General features: G+C 39.2%; 1 long non-coding RNA gene across 1 annotated transcript in view; it reads left to right on the top strand.

The window, feature by feature from the left end:
• Positions 1 to 14,949, top strand: part of LOC120741769 — a 102,600-nt gene extending 87,651 nt beyond the window's left edge. Inside the window, exon 5 of the long non-coding RNA XR_005697692.1 lies at positions 10,491 to 14,949. This is a non-coding gene — a long non-coding RNA (uncharacterized LOC120741769). The remainder of the gene's footprint in view (positions 1 to 10,490) is intronic.
• The last annotated feature ends 1,023 nt before the right edge of the window (positions 14,950 to 15,972 follow it).

Here is a 15,972-nt window from a genome sequence, read left to right as displayed (position 1 = left end):
TATGGTTATTTTGATGTGTTAGATGTTATTTTATGATTTTGGTAATAGAGTCCACTGAAGATTTCCTGTGGGGTTGTGTAACTTTTGAATATATATTTTATTGGTCCATTTGCAGTTTCTTGTCCCAGCTCTCTTCATAATAATAATAATAATAATAATAATAATGGATTGCATTTATATAGCGCTTTTCGGGGCCCTCTAGGCGCTGTACAATTCCACTATTCATTCACTCTCACATTCACACACTGGTGGAGGCAAGCTACAGTTGTAGCCACAGCTGCCCTGGGGCAGACTGACAGAGGCGAGGCTGCCACTAAACTGTAAAGTCATAAATACAGTCATAAACACACAGATGAACACTTTTACCAAGAAAGCCTATAACAAAAGAAAGGTAGTATAGCCAAAATATATTACTTTGTAGCCTTACAGTATGTCAGGTACATTAAAAATAATAACCTGTGTGGCATTACGACCTAGAGTATCCTCTATCATGTGCTTGTTAAACTCAGCTGTGCGCAGAAAACAAGAGGGCATTTTAAGGTCGGTGTAAAGAGGTTAGAAATTCACGTTTTGACTTTGTCACATCACAGAAAAATATGTTATCTACTAGCCAGCCAGATTTGAATGATTAAAAGAATTTTCACGGCTGGAAAATGTGAAAAAAATGATCAGTGTCCATGCTCTCTGTGCGCTGCAGGGAAGACTGCAGGGTTACTTTTATAGGCCAAACCAGAAATTAGCACTGCCCTGATTCACTGGAATAAATTGGATTTTTCCATTAGGTTTTTGAGTATTTCAGAAAGATATCTCTATGGGAAACAGTTTATGATACATGTTTGGACACTTTTGATTTTTGAAGCTTTAAAACCTAATGCTATTCAAGTGCATTACACCAATTGCAAGATAAGGAACCCAAACATGAACAAAAAAAGTTTTGCTTACTTCAGCGGTAAGTGTACTTGCAGGGATTGTTTTACTTTAAACACACGTGGTCCGCAGCAATACTTGGGTAAGCTGTGGAGTTTAAATAATAATCCTACGGGCCCCAAATGTGCCAAAAAATATATTTCCAACAGCATTACTCCACCAGAAGCCTGATTTGATAAAAGGCAGCATGGATCCCTGCTTTCATGTTGTTTATGACAAGTTCTGAGGCTACCATCTGAGTGCTTTAGCAGAAATCAGCACTCATTAGACCAGCCCATATGAAATGTAGCCTCGGTTTCCTGTCGTTAGATGACAGTAGTGACACCTGGTGTGTGTGTACTGATACAGATAGAAAGTGTTACTGTGTATTGAGTTGCCATCTGAGTTGTTGCTCCCCATGTTCCACCATTAGCAAACTTTATAACTTAATGGTTTAAATAGTCATTGTAGTGGCAGGAAATTTAGCTAAGAAGACTAAGCTGTTCTGTAAATTCTGCCATTTGAAGTAAAATCATTTGCAGAATATTGCCATAGCTAGCTCCAACTCTAGACTGTGATAAGAATAATAGGTGTAGTAACTCAAGAAAACCCCCGATGCTAATGAGCAGTTAGGAGAGATCTCCTTCTAAGTAAGTTTGACCTTGCTGGGTTATTACACTTCTTCACCGGTTGTGTCTAATAATTATGTATCGTGTGCTTGAAAACACATCTGGTATTTATTTATTTATTTTTTGGTAATTTTATTTTCAATTTTCAGAATATGAAATGAAAACAAACCCCAAAACAAACAAAAACAAACAGGCTAAGATGCGTTACAGAAAAAACAATTAATTCAGACAAACATGCTCTTCACAAAACACCACAGGATAGAGTACCAAAAGTTGGACTTGATGAGAGCTTACTAATCTGGGTCCAGTTTAGCCCAATCTGGTCCTTGCAAAGTGTTCCAAAAAGGGGTTCCAGACACTCAGAAGAGAATCTATTGATTCTTTGCTGAACTTTTCCAATTGTATTATGGACATCGCGTCTGTTTCCCACAAATGAAAAGAAGCAGGATTAACCTCTTGGCAACAATCAAACCTAGTTCCAGTGGCTGCTGCACTGTAACTGGAAGTAGCTCTGATGCTGGAGAACATCCAAACATTTCAAGTTAAGGTTCAGGCTGTAGAGGTTTCATATATGCCTCAGAGTATATGAACAAATATTTAAAACCAAAATCTGTTAATGAGGGACAAGACCAAAAGGCATGGAACAATGCACCTTCTGCCAATCTACACCTGCCACACATTGGGGAAATGGAAGGATAAATCCTGTGCAGTTTGACCTTAGTGCATCAGAAAATGCATCTGTTATTTGATTTCATAAGAACTTGATTTTTCTATAGATTGATAGTAGATAGAGGAGGCTGTGGCTCGGGTAATAGAGCAGGTCGTGTACCAAGAGGAAGGCTGATGGATTGAGTCCTAATTCTTCCAGCCTGCATATGAAGTGTCCTTAGGCAAGGTATTGAGCCCTGCTTTGCCCACCCCCGATGCACTGATTGGGGTGGTGTGTGTGTCTTTTTGTGATTGGTTGCTTCAAGTGCTCAACTGAGTAGAAGGGTCCTATATAAGAACAGTCCATTTAGTTTATGTTGATTTTTTTTTTTTTGTTGGTTAAAAGTGCTCAAAATGTGTTGATTTGTTGAATCTCTCATGTATACAGAGGAAGTGATGAGGTTTGCTAAACACCAGCAGAATGAAACTCTCTAAAATGCATGCTTTAAAAAAAAAAGAAAAAAAAGACACATTACAAGAAAAATTACTCTGTAGTAATATGCGTGGTAGATTCTTCTGGTTCATACTTTGGAGTTTCGTCTTTCTTATCGTTGTCTCTTTATATATTCCCAAATTATGAGAGGTGCCTCAGTGCCTCATACATCCTCATTTGTATCTGTCAAACTTTAATGAATGCTTAGGCCATGAATATTGCATGCCTTAAAGGGTAAGTATATGCAAACTGAACAGAGACGTGTAATTTGTTATGTTATGTAGGGAACAGTATACATTATGCTTTCTGGTACAGGTACATCAAGGGAATAGAATTATATTGTAATTGTATTATAATATAATGCATTACAAGATTTTGCTTAACAGGAGCTGAATGTTTTGACATTTAAAAAAACATCAGACAAGCCGATGACGGTATATCATATTAATTAGTACTCTAATGGGTGCAAGGGGATTCTGCTTCTGAAGCGATAAACAAATGATGACTGATACAGTCAGTACAAGGGTAAGGTGTCAGCACACAGTGTGCTAACTGTGCTTGACGGGGCTAAATGCAAGAGACCTGTGGTTCTGCCTCTCTCCACACAGACCTGTCAGGATCATTTGGAGCCCAACCCTGTTTTGCAGGCGAGGCGCTTTGTCAGCAACACTGCATTTGGCTTCTGTTCCCAAAGGAAGGATTCTGCCATATTACATTCATTGAAAAGAAGCAATAAATGAATAGTTTGTTTACTTTAATCAAGCTCTGGCTCGAACAGTGAACAGAGCAGCACAAAAGCAGAGAGAGCTTGTTATCTGAGACAAAGTTTGAATCCTACTTTGCCAATAGATTTGATGTAAACTGTCTTATTCTAATGTTTCAAAGCTAGTGAAAGGAAGTAAATCGTTTTTTTGTTCCCTTAAGACTCGCGTCTATCACTGAAAGAAATGCAAAGAGGCACTTATTTTACTAATGAGACTTAGATATTCACTGTGGAGCCTTCCTGAAAGGACAGAAAATGCGTAGGGTCAAGACCCTTACACCCCATAGAAACGTGCCCTCCAATCAGCTCAGAGTAATCTCCAGTGTGCTCTTGTCAAAGCCAATGCTGTGCAGATAATGGAGAATATTTTAATAGAGAGTAGACAGTGTGATTTTTAATGCAGTTTTACTTCTTAATTTTTGTTAAAGCTCCAAAACTCCTGAATTTTTCCAAACCTGAATATTCATTCTGTAGAGGGGAACTGATCGGCATGTTTTGCCATGATATCAGGCTGGATCCTATGGATATTAGCCTAATGTGTTGACAGAGACTAATTTCAGTTGTTAGCAAGGAGACTCGCCTAGCTCTAACGGCCTACGTATGGATTTTGACCCCACTAATCCTCTGATGATGTAACCAGCTACCACCCCTAACAGTTAGGAGCAATCAACGACCACAGCCATTAACAGCCGCTCTCCTCAATAATCCTTGCTCTTGGTGAAAAGGCTAGGTTATTTAGTGGTCAGGAAAATAGACCCCTGGGAACTTTGTATTTTCAGGGCTAGAAAAACCTGTAAGAACCATTAAAAGATGTAATACTTATACACAACCTTTACTGTTTGACAAAGAGTTAAAAGGGAAGTTATTTGAGCGTGAAATACAGATAGGTATTTTTTTATTTAAGTACTTTAGCGAGGGAAAAGCAAACACCTAAATCAAATCATTTGAATCTTATGATCAAATCACATAAATCCTATCATTTCTTAACTAATCAATTCTATGCCCTAGCTAGTTTTCTTCGACCACTCTTGGGATGACTTGAGAGAGAAGAGTATGATCCGGCTGTAGATGCAATCTTCTCCTGGACACGCCCAGTGAAGCCCAAATGTGGAAGCAGTAACTCAGTACAAAGTCCTCCAACTTCCTCAAGGTTTCACAAACTCTGCTCCCATCTCTCCACTCCTGATGAGGACACTCTTGGCACACCATTGCACCATGCTTACTTTCTATATTTCACACTTTTTCTGTGGTTGCCATGAGGTTGCCAACCAGTCTCTAGGCCTGTGTGACTGAGATTTACCTTCACCTAAACGGTTTTAATAATCAGTCCCAAATTCTATAAAATCAATAGTGGAAAAAATGACTTTAAAGCTCAAAGTCTTAGGATGATTTCAGGCTTCAAGAATCCTCAAAACATCCTGCCAATTGAAGAACTCTTGAATGGAGAGACTTACACAAGTTTGCATTAAAGAGAAAGTACACAGGGTGAAAACTAGGTATCAGACTAAAGAATATAAAAGGTAAAATTGGCGAAGACCTGGCAAAGTGTTTGCAAAAAAAAACAACCTTAATTTTGTGCCTGTTTGTCAGTGATTGCGTTCAGTCATCTTTGTCTGTGCAAATTGCCTCTCACACCCACCACAAATAAGCAGACAAAACAATACTGACACATTTTACAAGTGCTTAGTATTTTTTATCATAAGAAGAGGTCGTGTTTGTTTCATGGAAAGTCACCCAGCTTGGTAATGCTTTGGGAATCTCAGCTGAATTGTTCTATTTCTATTCTTTTGAATTTCATTAACAATCAGAACTGCAGCATTAAAAAAAAAAAAAATCTAGGTTCTCAGTAATAAATTTTTGTAGCCGTGTTGGTGATTTGCCCATTGCTCAGCAAGTTAACATTTCCAAATAATTCTTTTTCAGCTTCAGCTCATATTTGTATTCGTGCTCAGCCTCTGCTCACATAAGCATCTCCAAAGTGCTGACAAAATGTACCAGAAACAATTAACCTCCACAAATTTAAGCTGACAGCAGTCATATTCATTCATTATTAATTACTTATCACAAATTAGACTCTGTCAACTCACCAGAGACAAAGATTAACACTAATATACGTAAATCCGTTCAGACCGCTCTCAAGCTTCATACGGGAGATGCTTATTAACCCTGATGGGGCTTTAAATCTTCACAGTGTTTGTTTACACAGTGAAAGCAGTCACTTGATGATTGTATAACAGTCAGATACGGCTAATGACATAATGATCTAAATTGTTAAAGAAACGGAAAGTCCAATATTTATCAAATCCATTAGGAATCATTGCATATTAACATGAAACTGCAAGCGAAGATGGAGGGGATGAGAGTGGAACATTTTTGAAATTTTCCACCAATTTGATTTCCACACATTCTTGAGAGAGCTTTTTGTCTACTCTTTCATGCACTCAGAATCCATAAATGCATGTTTTAAGAGGGGTTTCAGATGAATGCAGTGATCCAGTTAACACCATATCCTCAGGCAGGCCATTACAGAGCTACGAGAGCTCAATCACGCTTTCGCCACATTTTTTTGTCACATCGCTTTCTGAGCTGTTTCCATTATCTTGACAGGAACACTCAACACTCGGGAGGGAGAAATCAGCTTTCTCAGCTCACATACTGTCGCTCAGTGCTCAACATTTGCTTCTGTCTGACCATACTGTCGCAAACTCATCATTTATTTATTTATCTAAATATCAACTATGATGAAGTGGGAGGAAAAACGTTTGTTTCGCTGTTTCTCTCTTGGTTTTACTGCACTATTCTTCAAGGGCCTCATTAGATATCAGGACAGGTGTGTGCGCGGACTTAAAAGCTTGTTTGTGTCCCCGCTGGTGAACATCAGCCAAATCTGGCAGAGAAAAATGACTCATTTGGAGAGCCATCTGTCTGTCAAATGTTTTCTTGCCTGTGTGAAAGACCAATAATAACGGAAAGATCACATTCCTGGGTCGAATGAGGTTTGACGCCACCAACATGTGTCCAAGTTTTTTCAACTTTAGTAAGCAAAGTCATTTTCAGTTTTTCTCTTTATGTGAAACTAGCAGGATATGATCACTCCTCAATGTTCCTTCTTTCTTAGACTGTTTTTCTTTTGGCAGGCTGAGAATTCATTGAGGAAGTGTTTTGTCTTGTTTTCTTCCTTTGATCTCGGAGGCAGTTAACCATAAATGTCAAAGATAAACTTTGCATTTTTATCAACGAACCTTGTTTGTACTAAGCAAGCTGGCAAGGGAGGAGTGTTGGTTGGATGTAGCGCTGCAAATTATGAATCACTTGGCTGACAAGTTGACGTGTTCTTTAAATTCAATTGTATTTTCATATGGCACCAGCCTACATTGACACCAACCATTGAGGAACTTCATGTTTTAGAGTATAGAACCTATAACAATATAGAGAAAACACCAGTGATCTTATACCAGGAAGCACTGGGAAACAGTGGGAAGAAAAAAAAATCAATGGCAGATCCAGGCTCACGGAGGGCAGCCATCTGCCATGACCAGCTGAGGTGGGGGAAATGAGAAGAGAAAGCAAACAAGCAGAGAGAACAGAAACAACAAACCGTATAACAAAAAACCCCCCAAAAACTTGGGGTTACAGTTTTAAACCTGCAGATGAGGTACTCCAGAACTGGAGATACATGCAGAAAAGTGCAGAGAAATATGTCAGAGAACATAGCAAAAACCAAACAAGAGACACAAAAGTAAAACCATCAAGTGGTGCCATATAAATTCATATGTAGTGAAGGAGTAGGGTAAAGAAAATGCTTGGTGTACCATATGCAATATCTGCAGCAGTTTCACCTGATCCACCAGAAGCTATAAGCAAAAAGGGAAAAAAGAAAAGTTAAAGAGTCTAACTGTCTCTTGAAACCAAAATGGGAGATGGTTTGACATGAGAGGAGCCTTTGGATTTTGGAATATCTGGGCTGGCACTCTTATAGCTAAAATGCTTCATTGACAAAAACAGCTTTGAAGTCTTCAGGATATGACGAGGCTTGGTCCCTCCTTTGTATGTAATGAAAGATTTTTTTTTCTTGATTCAATGGGGAGACATTGAAGAGAAGTAAGAGCCTGTTTCTGTTCTTACTTCTTACTTGTTGGAGCTTTTTAGATTAGCTGGAGGCTTTTTATGGAGCTATCAAGACAACATTTTTCAACATCACTCAGAGACAGGATGTTTTTAGAACATTATACGAAGGAAAGAAGGCAGTCATAAAAACTTATGTTCTTTATAGTGAGTGGACACATTATAATTTTGATCAGCTTGGACTGAATCTTGGATCTGATAAACCTGTTTGGTTTATCAGATGTCCATCATGTGGCAAATTGTTTAAGAAGTAGTCACTGCCAGATTTTAAACATGTAATTCAAATCTCACCCAGAATATTTTTCTTCTGCATTTGCTCTATTTTACAACCTTCTGGGGTTCTATATTGTTTTTATTGTAACTTGGATTTGTTATTGATCTGTTATTCAGTGTATTGCAGGGGTGGGCAACTCCAGGCCTCGAGGGCCAGTGTCCCTGCAGGTTTTAGATGTGTCCTTGAACCAACACAGCTGATTTAAATGGCTAAATTAGCTGAAATTGCCCACCCCTGGTGTATTGTGTAGTGCGTAGCCAATTCAATACTAAGTTGTGAGATATAAGTTTTCTGACTATTCAGTTCAGTATATTCAGTCTGATGATTCAGTGTTTCAAGCTGTTTTCTGTTGTGAAATATACGTTTAATCTTAATTTTAATTGCATTTCTCAGTACGTCATCTCAGTCTCTTAGAAAACCTAAAAGTATTTCGTGAGCAATTCTCTCTCTCACACACACACACACACACACAGAACAGTGTATACACAACATTGTCATCAGTATCACCCTGCCGTGACTGACCGAAGTTGACTAAGGTCGGGCTATTGGCACGCTGGATGTTGGCACACCCGTAGCCAGCATCCGAGCTCTTGCTGCGGCTTTGGAAGTCCATGAGAGCACCACCTCTGCGTCCTCTGACTCCTTTTGGTTTGTATACACACAGACTTAATTATTTAAAAGTGGAACCATGTTTAATTTGAGAATCCACCATTAGGGATACACAGCTGGATACATATGAAACTAAAAACTGTTGTTGTAGATAAGTCATAGATAATTACATTTCCCAAGAGGGAATGTTTTTAAATGAGTTTCTGACCAAAAAGTAAGTTCTGTGAATCACAGCTGAGTGCACTAAATTCAGTTTGATGAGTTGTTTGTTCATGTGCTGAACTCTAGTTGTTGGATTTTTTTTATTATCTTTGAAGAGAGCCAGAGATGCTGCTACTCCCTGCCTTCAGTTTGAACAAAACAGAAAAAGCAAGATTCCCCCAAAATATCCAAATATTCTTCTGTGGGTTTGACACAAAATTACTACCGGGTCTGTTAAACTGTATACAGAATGCAACCTCTAATAGGAAAATGTTAGAGACAAATTTACCCGCAGCAAAAGCGGAGGCTGTTTACACCGAATATTGTTTCTCGCCCCCAACTATGTCAGACATGAGATGAAAGCAAGGTTCAGATGCAAACAAAAGGCACACATGCAAAGAGAACAATACCAAGTATGATACGCTGTGATGATTTGCTCTGTCATCACTCTCTTGTTTTTACTGTACAGATGTACAGACGATAGTGACAGAAAAGTCACAAGGTAAGTGAAGATGATAATTACAGATTATCTGACATCATGCTGTGTGTCACCAAGCTAGGCGACACATTTTGCTGACATGTTGCTGACATATTTTGTCAGTGGTGTCAAGCATGCATTGTATCTGTCTGGGAAAAAAAGAGACTACAGCACAGACAGCTGCAGTTGTCCCCTTTCTGTCATGTCTGTGATTTTAAAAGCCTCTTGGCTCTGATCTAAATGGCTGGCAGGTTTCTGTCTCAGATCTCTTGACTAAAGCCTTAGTCATGGAAATGAAACGGTGAAAATGATCCTGTCCCGCAGAGATGGTTCTTAAAAAGTCTAAAGACCTTATCCACATCATAAGCATGAGATTTGAAACCATTTAGGGAATGTTAAATGTGCCAATAAATTCTTGTTTTTCACTTATGGAGGAAAACAATGACATTAGGTCTAATAGTTAGAAGTAATAACTCTATATCAAATATATTATGATATAAAATGAAAAACAAAGCATTGTATTTTTCTATAAAATGGTCTTATCTTCCTCTTAGCAGCTACAAACACAGGTCTGTGTGAATGTTTGTTTTTCCTGGAGAACAATGGTTGGTGTAATGTGAGCGTTTCTGCTTCATGCATAGATTAGAGCTTGACACACAGTGGAGCTGACTCCGTAACTCCAAACAATTCAGCATATGGCAAACACCCTGTGGAAGCCTCAGAGTCCAAAACACGTTTTGTTTGTTGAGTCTCAAATATCTGTGGCTGGCTTTCACTGCAAAAATGCAACAAACACCAGATTCCTTCAGTAGAAAACGTTATAAAACAAGCTTAGATTTGATTTTTTTATGTTTTGTTTTGTTTTGGGGTTTTTTTTTTAACCATCAAATGAAAATCAATTCCATAGTTTTATGTAGAAATTTTTGCTTTCACTGGAAATTAACATGATCATGCAGATAGGAGCCAGAAGGAAGTATTTCAATGGCTAAATTTCACCTGGCGTGTTACACTTAGGGGTTAAATGGCATTTTATTGAGTCTAATTACATTAGGAATCTACATATTTAACCAAATCCCTGCATTATACATGTACATTTAAGTGGAATTGACTATTATGATTAAATAAAGCTGTTTTTATTATTTTCGTCCAGTGGTACGACTGGGCTGAAATATTGAAGGTTGACGTAGTAGTGCAGAGCATTTTGCAGCATGCTTACACATCACACTTGATAATGGTTAGACGGATATTCTCTGGGCCAAAGGGAGTCTGAACAGGATGTCCTGAACTAGGTATTAGAATCAGTAATATTAAAATGATCAAGGCTTGGCAGGAAGGTGTTTTTGTGCCTGTCTTTGTAATTCCAGGAAGGAGCAGATACGAGGCGAGGTCGGACGTGAACGAAGAGGATTTGTAAGGAGACAGCAGGACTGCCATGTTGCCTCTGGAAGAACATAGTCATAATAATCATTTGTTATTATATAGTTTGAAACCCAGAAGTTAGAAAAGTAGACTTGAAGTTGGAAGTTTGAGGGTATGTAATGGTTTCTTTCTGCTCTCTGATAATGTATATTAACAAAAAAATAAAAAAAATAAAAACTTAAGCTAAGTTAAACTAATGATTTGTCACTGTGTGTGTGCACTCTAACAGGGGATTTAAATTTCTGTGTTAAATCTACGCAACCATAAACCCTTCTGAAATCCTAAGCTGCAAAATGACATGCACTCCTGTAGAAATGTAGCCACACGTTGCTGCTGATGTAGTCCACATGGGTATAAAAGCTGTGTACTCTTTCTAAGGCAAGTTTATTCCATGCAGGGGAAGAGGTCAGCTGGCTTCAGAGCTCTCCATGGGGCTGACTCTTGAAGTGAGCTGTGATCTCCACATCCAATCAGAAGGTTAAACGCTGTATTTTCTGTGCTATTATTACATGATGCAACCATGCTGAACATATCCTTAAATTTTGAATTGGATGGCAAGTTTTCTGTTGAGTTATGTACACCGCTGCTTACAGCTCCCATCAGAACTGAGCTGGAAAGGAAACCAGTGTTAGCGCCTCAGTGAGGGACTGTTCCACAACTGAGGAAGAAAGAGAATTTGTCATTAAGCAATCTGCTGCAAATAAAAGATTATTCTACAAGCACAGTGCGCTACACAGTCGTGGGTCACAGAATGTGATGGATGACACAAACAACTCATTAATTTTAAAAAACGCAAGTTTTTTTTCTCTAATATGGCAGACAAGCACTTAAGTGTGGGACTCGTTTTCTTTTTGTTATTTTGTGGCAGTTGTTCAAAAGGTTGACATAAAACTGCCACTTTTTATCTGTGCAAATTCCTGTAGTGTCAGGAAGAGACAAATGAAAGATGTAGGTGAGACTGAATGAAAGACACTATGGGGGATTTGTTGGCTGCAGAGCTAAACAAATACGGGCATTTCCCCAGCTAGAAGCAGTGAATCATACAAATGGGGAATAATGACACACTTGTGCTGCATAAAGGTCACAAAAACGATTGACCTTTCCTGAATCTACTATAGAAATGTGGTTTTGGATACTTCTGAATTATTTGTAAAGTGGTTCATTTGAGGCACGCAGCAACCTTTAGTATGTTGTTGGTAGAAAAACAGAATCTCTTTCTGTAATCATTAAAACACCAAGCAAAAAAACCTTCCAGTTCTAATCCAGCAAAGCCCACTTTGAAGGTACTCGAGTGATTTAATTAATCTGAGAGTGTGAAATGTCTAAAAAAGAACAAAAAGTCCAGGGCTCCTCTTAATAGGTGAATTGGCAGGCTGACAGACAGGCAGATGTTCAAACAGAGTGTGCATTCTTCTTTTGTGAGGAAGGGGCTGCTGTGTTTGGCTGCTTTAAAAACACAGACGGTGTGATGGAGATTAGAAGCAAGCTGTGCAATCAGTGTTTAGTGGGTCGAGCAGACAGGCAGACAGGGGGCACATTTTACATATCAAAGACGAGGAGACGGAGGGAAGTGAGGGAAACATCAGGGCTGGCGATCTCAGCTCCAATCCAGATGTCACCAGCCAGCGCAGAGGCTCCGTTGAGATATTTAGACATTCAGGTGTGTGAGAGATTTGTTGACAAAGAGTAGTTTAAGCAAAGTGAGCATCTTTATCTCCAAATTAAAAGCTAGTCTTTATCAAAGTTTAGGCACTTTGTTGACCATACATCCTGAAAACGAATGACTGCAAAGTGTTTGTGCAAAAACTTGCAGAACTGTGCAAAAGTATTAAGCCACCCTTCATTTCTTTGTTTTTTGCTTACGATGAGGCACACTTGCTTGTAACTTTGTTTTTGGCTGAATCTATAAAAAATGCCAAAGATGACGCTGTTTCACCTTTTGGACCAACAAGGTGAAACGATATTAAGTGAATTAGCTGTTAGCTGAAAATGTAGCATATCTCTGACTAGCATGCAGTCCTAATAGATTTGAGGAAACTGGACAAGCGGCAGAGAACGGAACAAGTATCAGGCCTAGAAATATCTACAGGAAGTAAACAGTACATGAAAGTCATGTCCTTAAGAAATAAGAAAAATCCAGCAAACACCAGAAACAGGACCTGGGAGATACATCTGACCCTTCAGCTGATCCAAATGAGGAATCCAAATTTGAAATTTTTTGGTTGAGCTTGTCCGTATGTACAGAGGAGGTCAGGAGAGAGGCACAACAGTGATAGCCCTACAGCCATCTGTGAAACTCGGTGGAGGCTTTGTCACAGTTTGGGGATTTCCTTTCCACCAGCGGTGTTGGGCATCTTGTCAAATTTGGTATTTCCTAAATGAATTTGTTACAGCAGTTAAAATAATAAAGTGTTGATGTTGAACATATGTTCTTGGGAACGACATTTGTTGTTATTCAGTTGACTTTTTTTCCACACTGTCATTTGACAGTCTTAAAAAAACCAAAACCTCACTCCAAAGTAAAAGAGAGGCTGTAATATTTGAATAACTGAGCCACTAAAAGTACAACAAATAAGGCCTCAAAAAGTTGAATAGCATAAATATAAATTCAAGCAAAAGTAGGGCAACCTTTATTGCTTTCAGAACTGCAGCAATTGCTCTGGTATCAGGAGCAAGTTGAAGTACAGAATCTTGGCCAGTGCAAGTGGAAGGGCTATCTATTTATCATCTGATTAATGGGTGGCCTACTGATGGCCATTACTGAGCAACATTGTATCTTCTTAACTTTTGTGTCATTTAAAGGACTAGATGCTTTTCGGATCACCAGTTGCACACATTATCTTCGCAGTGAGAGTCCAGAGAATAAAATACTTCCAGGGTTTAATCTTTCCCAGTTTTAGGGGGTAAATGTTTACGTGCAAAGTGCCTGAAAATATATATTTTCTTTCCTTGATAATAGCCTGCTCACAAAAACCAAAGCCAGAAGGAGTCAAGGGTTTTGATACTGCCACAAAATCTTGCAATGGGAGATTGGTGTGGGTTGTTTTACAGCAGATTGCCTCTTCCAAATTCTTTCCTACCAGCAGCCAGTTTAGTTTAGAGCAGACTGGTAATCTTGTTTGCCAGTTAAGCTTGCAGCAGTGATGTAGAAGTGCAATCCAGGGTGCAACAATTATACTCCATGAGGAGCAAAAAACAAAAAACCTTCAACCCAACAGTCTTTAAGCAGTATGTAAGTGAAATAGTCGTGAAATTCAGACAGCTGATTCTTGTTCATTGGCATAAATTTTCCCTTTTTTGATTGTACCAAAAAGACTGGAGGCAATTCATAAAATGGACTTGAAGTTGTACATATTCATTTGTATTTTTGGACTTAAATTAGGCTCCCAGTTTGAAAAACTAACAAAGTTGACTTCAGAAGTAGTTAGTTGGTTGCGTCTACGGATTTCTACATCTAGAGTGTATTTTCAGTCACTGTTTAGTCTTTACTCTCTTTTTGGTTATATATTACATACACACTCATTGGCCACTTTGTTAGGTACACTTTGCAGGTACTGGGTTTCACCCACTTTTGCCTCCTGAGCTGCTTTGATTCTTCCGGAAACACTCCTCAGAGATTTTGGTTCATACTGACGTAATAGCATCTCACAGCAGGTAAACATTTGTCAGCTGCATATTTATGCAAATCTTCTGTTCCTCAACATCTCAAAGACCGTGTTAGATCAAGATCTGGTGAATCTGGAGGCCATTTAAGTACAGAGAACTCACTGCCGTCCATGTTCATAAAAACAGTTTGTAATCATCTGAGCTTTGTGATTGCTTTGTGTGTTATCTTTCATAAAGGGGTGGACAAATTCTGCCCCTTCTGTTCAAATTTTTAGCAGACATGGAGGTTCATCTTACCAGGCTTCATTTTTCCAGTCTTCTGATGCTCAATTCTGGCGAGCGTGTATGAACTGTAGCCACAAGTTCCACTTCTTAGCTGACAGAAGTGGCCCCTGGTGTGGACTTCTGGTGCTGTTCCCTGTCTGGTTCAAAGTTCAGCTCAAAGCAGTTTGGCCATTTGACATGAGCAACACATTTTCACTGGATAGTTTGTCTTTTTCAAACCAATCTCTGTGAACCCTAGAAATGCTCGTGTGGGGAAAATCCCACTAGAGGATTTCTGAAATCCTCAGACGAGACCATCGTGCACCAACAACCACGGCAATGTTTAAAGTCTCTTAAATCGACCATCTTCCCCATTTTAATGCTCGGTTTGAACTTCAGCAGGTCATCTCGGCCATGTCTTCATGCCTAAATGCACTGTTGCTCTCATGTGTTTGGTGTATTATTTGAGTTCCCTCCCCAGACGCCTTAACGCCCACTCACATCCTGGGCCATCTGACCTCAGGAATCCGCATGATAAGGTGGGGCCAGGTTTCACAAAGATTGGGACCCACACCCAGTTTCACACCTTGGCTCAGGCGATTAGAGGATCATCAGGGGGTCCTTTTGTCCCTCTGTGGGGGAATACTCCCCCTAGGTTTATATCTGGGACTCCACCATTTGACCTTAGAACTGAAGAAGCTTCTCAGATGAGAGGTGAAACGTCTTCAAGCAACTTAAAGAAGTCCAGACGCTTTTCTTTGCAAGCTCCTTTGACTACGATGACCTGGATGACTGAGAACCTTCACAGACACATTTATAAGCAGTTGAACAGGTGTACCTAATAAAGTGGCTGAGTATACATTTTGTAAGGAGTTAACATCTAGTGTCTCCAAAAAGTTGATTCTGTTCATCTGGGCGTAGCGTTTTGTGGGAGAAACGTTTCGTCACTCATCCAAGTGACTTCTTCAGTCTCAGCTGACTGCAGGTTTCAATCTTATAAACAGTACATTTGCATAATGACTGAAACCAGCCCACTGAAGGAACAATGGCTGGGAGGTCAGTTCCTTAATCTTAATTATGCAAATTCTCATGACCATTGATCAACAACCACTGACCAAAACCCACTGATCAATGACCATGAATACCATTCACAGAGAGTTGGGGAATGGCTGCAATCACAGCATTGTAAGATGGCGAAAGATGTACCCTTAGGCCCCCTCCTCGATTCAGAGATGGTCTTTCCCTTTTCATGTAAATGGCCTCTTTTACGTTAACGACTTAACATCTAGTGATTTGTAACGGAGATTAGCTCAAAAAGACAGTCCTATTTGCCATTTGTTGTTTACATGATTGTATTTTCAATCCACGTTAATATTAAAATGATTAATGCAAGCACTAATATATTAATAGAGTCCATGCCACGTTTTTGTTCAGGGCTTTAAAGCAGTTTAATCCAACCATACTCAGAATTACCTTATGCTTGGTGTTATTAAGTCCTTCCGTTATTTTAATTGTAGTGATTAACCACACCTATGTGTCAAGCATTACCGGGCAGGC

The sequence above is a fragment of the Simochromis diagramma genome, unplaced genomic scaffold (assembly GCF_900408965.1).
Source record: "Simochromis diagramma unplaced genomic scaffold, fSimDia1.1 OVJJ01000321.1, whole genome shotgun sequence".
In the NCBI taxonomy this organism is placed as follows: Eukaryota; Metazoa; Chordata; class Actinopteri; order Cichliformes; family Cichlidae; genus Simochromis; species Simochromis diagramma.
This window is presented reverse-complemented; position numbering and strand designations above follow the sequence as displayed.